This window comes from Dermacentor albipictus, chromosome 5 (assembly GCF_038994185.2).
Source record: "Dermacentor albipictus isolate Rhodes 1998 colony chromosome 5, USDA_Dalb.pri_finalv2, whole genome shotgun sequence".
Taxonomy (NCBI): Eukaryota; Metazoa; Arthropoda; class Arachnida; order Ixodida; family Ixodidae; genus Dermacentor; species Dermacentor albipictus.
The window spans coordinates 61,032,753-61,039,945 of NC_091825.1; the positions used below are offsets into that span (position 1 = coordinate 61,032,753).

At 45.9% G+C, this 7,193-nt stretch overlaps 1 long non-coding RNA gene across 1 annotated transcript; it reads right to left on the reverse strand.

Annotated features, from left to right (window-relative positions):
• Positions 1-405: 405 nt before the first annotated feature.
• On the reverse strand, positions 406-3,503 carry LOC139060625 (uncharacterized). The gene is made up of 3 exons (XR_011514981.1): positions 3,410-3,503; positions 1,941-2,003; positions 406-524 (listed from the first exon to the last, which is right to left on the reverse strand). It is a non-coding gene; the product is annotated as an uncharacterized lncRNA (long non-coding RNA).
• Positions 3,504-7,193: the final 3,690 nt, after the last annotated feature.

Genomic DNA, 7,193 nt, shown 5'->3' on the forward strand with positions numbered 1-7,193 from the left:
TCCCTCAATGCATCCAAAAGCTACGTCTAAAGCGGAAGCTTTAGGCAGAGAATACCACTAACCACGAAGCGTCAATAGTTGAATTCTGAAGATACTATTTCATTGCAGTAAGAGTAGCGCGAATCACATGGTTGTATCATTGACCCGCTAAATGAAATTCTTAGAGCTCGATCGTTCCGCTAGCCTATTCCTTTACCCAAAGAGTATGTCTGAAGTCAATTTTTATTGTTGTCTCTCCTAATGTACTCTCCTTGAACGAATGAGTTCTAATATTGCTTGCCATATTAGTCACTCTAGGCTTTGTACGTTGATGTAATACATGATGCACGCACATAAAAACCATTTCCCATTTGGGTATTTGCGTACTTTATTTCATGAGATGTCACCGTTGTCCTGATAAATCGTGAAACCTCTTCATCTGCTTTTCATGCTGATTCACTTCTTGCGACCAAGCATGATTCCGTCAGCACCTCCAACACCGCCGCCCAAAGCGGCAGCTTCATTGGGTGCCATGATGATCATAGCTGAAAAGGCAGAATGCGTTGCAACGATGAGTTAGTAAGTTACTCCCCCAATTATTATTGTACGTCCCTTTGTCATGAGAAATTTAGGCGTTAGTTAAGGGAATGCATTGCAGCACGAATCTCTGTTTCTACCAATCAATCAATCAAACAATTTTTATACAGCACCGTCCAATGGTGCTGGGAGCATGGTGGTAAAATAAGCAGAAAGGCAGGCTTGAGAAGTACCATGCCGCCAGTTACAGTGCCGGTGACAATGGTCTCAATGGAAGTACACACAGCCGGTGCCTTATAAAAAATACGGTATTGTCAGCATTCGCGATTATGCAATGAATACGTAATAAAGAATTATCAATGACTATTCAAATTTCACATCACATTAAATCAATAAACAAAGAGAGGACTGAAGCGCATTTCAAACAGGTACTTTACATCATGTATTTTTTTATCAAACCAAAAAGAAAATTTTTGCCGTTGCACGATTTAGCAGTCAGTACACCAGCTGAATGTATTACTTGTATGACCGCTCATATTTAAAGCCATAATGTAAGGCATGTTTAGCGACCAAGTCCAGATGAAATATATCTGACCGAAATGGCTTGTGCATTACAGCTGATTTTAAAACTCCGCATCTGAACGACGCTCTCTCTAAACTGCCATCAGATGTCCTGCAAAAGCTGTTGAGCAGCTTAGACGACGTAAGGGCGCCGAGTGTGAAAATCCTACGAGAGCAGTTCTACCACTCTGCCGTTAAATTCATTTATTCGTTATGGACAGCTTGTATATTCGTATCAAGTGAGCTACATTGTTTGTTTACCAGTGAAAGTGTTTTGGAATTTTACTCATATTTCACGAAAGGCTATCACGTGACCTAGTTCTATCTGACTGGCGGTAATCGTGGCGGGCTGCACTGCCATTAATTTACCATATTCGTCAATTATTTTGCGATCCTGCTAGATTCGTAATTATTAAAGCGCAGCAACCAAGACGACACACGAAACCAGAGAACGTCGCTCTGTTATATTTGCCGATCTATACCAACTAGCCCAAGCAACAATCCTCTCTAATTATAGCATAAACAACAACAAACTTCTGAGAGTTCACGTGCGAATTTCATGATGTGATTATGGCGTATGCCGTAGTAGAGGACTCCGGATAAATTTTCACCAGTTGGGTTCCTTTAAGGTACGCCCTCCCCCCATGCACTAGACTGCAGTGTTTTATTCCATTTTGCCACCCTAGTAACACAGTGCCACACCACAGCCACTAAGCCGCCATGGCATGTTATTATGTTAGCTCTTTCCCACAAGGGCTCAGTTGCAAAGTGAATAGTGTCAACAGAAAAATGATTACCAGCTGTTGTAGCAATAAAAATAACATCGCTGTTAAATATAACAGAATTGGACATGGCATAAGTACCTATGGCAACAGCAACAGCAGCGAGAAGGTCCATTCCCAAAGCACGGTTCATCTTGACTGGCACTGCAGTGTATGGACATGTTGTATTCAGACACGAATAAAACGAAGAAACTCTGCTTCTTCAGAGGAATGCATTCTCAGACATTCTCGGGTTTACCCCTCCTACAGTCAAATCTTTTTTGTGGAACCTATTGTGACCTTAAAATATAAGTTTTTACGTGCCAAAAGCATCATCTGATTATGAGACACGCTGTAGTGAGGAGATCCGGAATAATGTGGACCACCTGGCAGGTTTTTCCTGCATTTGACTACACTGGTGTTTTATCATGTTGCACCCACCGAGACGGGGCCCCCATTGGCGGATTTCTTTCCGCGACCTTATGCTTAGCGGCCCAACACCATAGCCGCTCACAAACCACGGCGGCTGACATATCTTCACCTGTATGCAGGTAGCGTTCTCTGGCGTTTTCGGTTTCAAACATCAAAAAGACGGTACTTGTGCCATCAATAACACTCTAAAGTTAGTAATGAAGAATATTCAATAGCTTTTAATATTTTCGCTTTATGTTACAAGTTGAAATTGAAATTGAAGCTTATCCGTTGGGAATTCATGTTTGTTCAGAAGAAATTGTTAAAGTAGCACCCCTGTAACGCCGCATTGATTGTTTTTTGTACTCCCCAATTGTCGCTAGTCGCCGAAGTGCTTTGTTTATAGAGAGGGGGTCCACTTCGCTCCACGTCGGAGGCGCAACCGTTCGAGTTTTACGAGGGGTCAGAAGGCCTGCGTGGTGTGGGGTGTCGAGTCACGGCATGCGCCAGGGAGCCATGGTGCGGATTCGGGGGAGGCGGTGTTGTGCGCAGTAAGTCGGTCTTCGCCGACGGGCAAATTAGGTCCAACCAGACAAGCATTCAGTGTGACTGCTGTATGCGGTGTTTTGATGCCGGCTCCCGAGTCCCTGGCTGGCGGGAGACGCCACCGCGGTTTATAAGGGCCTAGCAACATCGACCGCTGCATGTACGGAGGGGGGGGGAGTCAATTCCCCTACGCGTCCGGGAGGCAATGGTAGGCCGTTATTGCTGGGGGCTGAGAAAAGTCCGCGTGGTGTCGGATCACAACCTAAAGTGTGCGCTGTAGAGATGCAGTGCACATGTGAGGAACACTTTCGGAGAATGCCGTCTTGAAAACATGCATTCGGAGAACTTTCTCTTGTAGACAATAAGTTTAAGTGTCATGGACGGTCATAATTTTCCCAAGCGCACAAGCCTTGAGCACAGCTGCGGTACCTGGTCTTGAACCCCGAATCCCGAGGTACTTGCACCCTAGAGACGCCATTAGGGTAAAAGACGGCCTTGTGATAAATTATGTGGATGTGGTGTGTTTTGCTGAGGCGGTCAATGACTATGTAGAAATGAGAGGGGAACGGAGTTTTAGGAAATAAGAAAACCGTTTCATTTTGCAATAAGCTTACCTTCAAAAGTAAGCCCATCCATTTTGTTTGCGGCTTGAAAAACTTCTTACTCTCTCTGGCAATTGAATCTGTGGGACGGGCCAACGGCCTTGCCGCCCTTCTTCTTTGTCTATTTCACCTATAGTAATCGGGACGATGTGCTGTCCCTCTGACTGGGTTGAAATCAGTATTGCTGATAGATCAGTGAGGCTCGGTATCATGTACCTTTACACGGGTCTGGGCTCTAACTCACTGAGACAATCAAAGAGTGAGAATTTCTTTCTCAATTGTTCAAGTCTTAATGCATTTGTTTGAACTGCCATGTATATAGAAAAGATTACCTATAGACCGAATCTGTGACGTAAGTTACTGTAATTGTTAGTGAGACGCAAGGCGTTTCGCAGGCTCAGAGCAGGTAAGATCCAGAGGTCATGGCGATGATACGCCTGGAGCTGGAGCTGGAAAAGATGCGCCTGCAGCTAAAGTGCGAGCGCGTTGTTCTACGAGGAGTGGAGCTCGAGCAGTCGAGCAGGCCGCCTTCGGTGTAGGAAGGAAGCGATCGTCGACGTGCCAGCACGCATGAAATAAAAAATTTTGGGTTTTACGTGCCAAAACCCCTTTCTGAGTATGAAGCACGCCGTAGTGGGGGCTGCGGAAATTTCGACTACCTGGGGTTTTTTAACGTGGACCTAAATCTAAGTACACGGGAGTTTTCGTCCCCATAGAATAGCGGCCGCTGTGGCTGGGATTCGATCCCGCGACCTCGTGCTCAGCAGCCCAACACCATAGCCATTGAGCAACCACGCCGGGTACGGATGGAATAGAACAATGTGATAAATTGTTAAGGCATACCGGTTGTCATGTGGCGCTGACATTCCGATGTAGTTTGATGGCGTGGAAAAGTTCTTTTTTATCTTTCCAAGTGCCAGAATGCAGCCGAATACATGTTATTATGCCGGTGCTGATTGCGCGGGTCCGTTATCTGTTGTGCAGCCTCAATAAATAGGAATGTTCAGATTATGGGACCGTAAAGAAGACGGCTTTATGTCAACTCAAGCTCACGCCAGGTGGATACTTGAGGAGGCCTAGACAAGCATCTAAGAGAAAGATTGAAACTTGAGCTCATTTCGAGTCTAGCACTAGAATTTATATCGCCTATTACCTTCAACTCCAAATGCAAGCAAAAATGAAGCCATGACGGAGCTTATGGTCGTTGACCAAATGAAAGCTACTCTCAGCTCAAAAGTCCTTGAATATGTTCTTTTGCGAGAGGGCGAACACCGGCTTAAGTCAGTGGAGGTGGCAAAAGTGCTAGAAACTTTTGAGCGAGTGAAAGAGAGAGGACGAGCAATTAAGCCGACTGCGCCGCACTGTGTGTTACTTACCATGAAACTTTCTAGCCCGCAGAAGACAAATCTAAGATGGCATGTATCTCATACACAGGGTCACTTCGCCCACATACTTCCTAACAGCTTTAAATAAAGAACAGAAGGGGTAGGCGCTTACTGTGCGGGAACAGAGGCTCCAGCAGGTTTCCATAGCAGGTAAGGAACAGCCGCCAGAGTCGGAAAGGATGCTGAGAGTTAGGAAAACATCCTAAAGTAAAGTGCCAAATCAGGAAGATTAAAGCTTGATCTTATCCCGATCACATGCGGGGATATAGAAATGGAGGCTGCGCTGGATACAGGTGAGGAGAAAACGCTTCGCCGTGAAGAGTAATTACCAGTTGTTTTGAGGAAGCTGTTGGGGGCGGTAAGACTCGAGTCACTATTCGGAAACACAATTTGAGCTAACCTGGCTATGCCACCCTTGAATATAAATCACCTAGGGGCTTTGAGACAACCACAGAAGGGCGATCTGGTGTGTGTGGTCACAGAGTAGATTGCAAAAGTAGTGGACTGCCTGCTATCGAAGGAGGATAGGGAGATACTAAGGGCACAGGGAACAGATCGGTTCTTGTGCGAAAATAAATAAGCGCGTGTAGCCGGCGCTGTTAGAGTTGAATCGGTCGAACTAGTGGCTACAACTGAGCCAGACTGCGGTCTTAGCTGCGAAGAAACAGCCATGCAAGCTTAGACAGGTGTGAATGTTCCCCTTTACCAGATAGAACGTGTGAGCAGGACAGTTCAACCTTGGTGGACATTTTTGTTGTGACTGTGGTTGTTCGCACGCGAGAGCATTGTAAGACTGTGGACAGAATCTTTATATAACCTGAAAACATCAACTTTCGGCTCTTGTGCCATGTTAATGCTTTGCAAAGGGTTTCTTGCACATACATGAGATGATTTTGTTTTGCATGCTCGCCACCAGGAATGTATTGAGTTCTCGCGCCTTTGTTTATTGTCATGAGAAAATAGCTTTTCTTAGTCGCCAATATTGATTTCAGGCTCTGGAAGCGCCTAAGTTTGGCGGCATATGTTTGTTTTCCACGGCGGAACTCGTAGAGTTTAGACTCTATGATACGTCGGATACAGCTGAGCACATTGTGACCCCAGTTTACTATTTATGAAGGACGTGTAAGGGCACATTGATTGTTTTGTGTACTTCCCGAGTGTCGCGAGTCGCCCACGTGCTTTGTGTATTGAGAGGGGATCTAGTTCCCTCCACGTCCGAGGGGCAACCATTTGTGTTTTATGAAGGGTCAGAAGGTCAGCGTGGTGTCGGGCGACGAGTCACGGCATGCTCCAGGGGTGTGCTGTGCAGATTCGAGGAAGGCGGTATTGTTTAGCAATGAGTTGGCATTCCTTTGACACCCAGAATAGGTTCACAGAAAAAAACCTTTAATGGGACAGCGGTACGCGGTGTTCTGGCGCTGGCTCCCGAGTCCCTGCCAGGCTGGAGACGCCACCCTGGTTTAGAAGTGCTTAGCAACATTGAACCTGTGCTGCATGAACGGAGCGAGGGTTTATTCCCCTACGCGTCCTGGAGGCGATCGTCGAGCTTTGTTGCTGGGTGCTGAGAAAAGACCGCATGGTATTCGATTGCCCACTTACGTTGTCCGCTGTAGAGATACAGTGCACATGTGAGGAGCACATTCGGAGAGCGTCGTCTTGTAAACATGTATTCGGAGAACTTCGTCTTATAGCTGATAAGTTCGGATGCCATGGACGGTCATAATTCTTTTACGCTGACCAACCTTGCGTGCAGCTGCGGTGCGCGGTGTTGAAGCCCCGGCTTCCTAGACATTTGCGGCTTCGAGATACCATCAGTGTTTCAGACAGACTAGAAATAAATTGTACTGCCCTGGCCTGTGCGGCTGAGGCCGTCAATGACTACATAGAAATGAAGGAGAACGGAGTTTTAGGAAAAAGAAAAACCGTCTTTTTTTTCAATTTGTTTGCTTTTAAGAGTAAGCCCATCCCGCTAGGCCTTGGCTTAACACACTTTTGACTGTGTTTTGCAACTGAATCTGTGGGACGGGCCAACGGCCCTACCACCCTTTTTCTTTGTATATTTCAGGTCTAATAATCGGGAAGAAATGCTATCGCTCAGACTGGGCTGAAATCAGGATTCCTGATAGATCAGTGAGGCTCCATACCATGTGTGCTAAGACGTGACTGGGCTGAAATCAGGATTCCTGATAGATCAGTGATGCTCCATATCATGTTGGTTAAAACGACTCTGGGCTCTAACATTCGCTGAGACAGTCAAAGAGTGTGCTTTTGTTTCTAAATTGACCAAGTTGTAATGCGTTTGCTTTCTCTGCCATCAGTCAAAAAAGTTTACCTTTTTTTTCTATACTTCTTGTACATCTGATTTCTATCCTTTCCTGTCTGCATTCGATCACCAACTGCCGATCATTGGC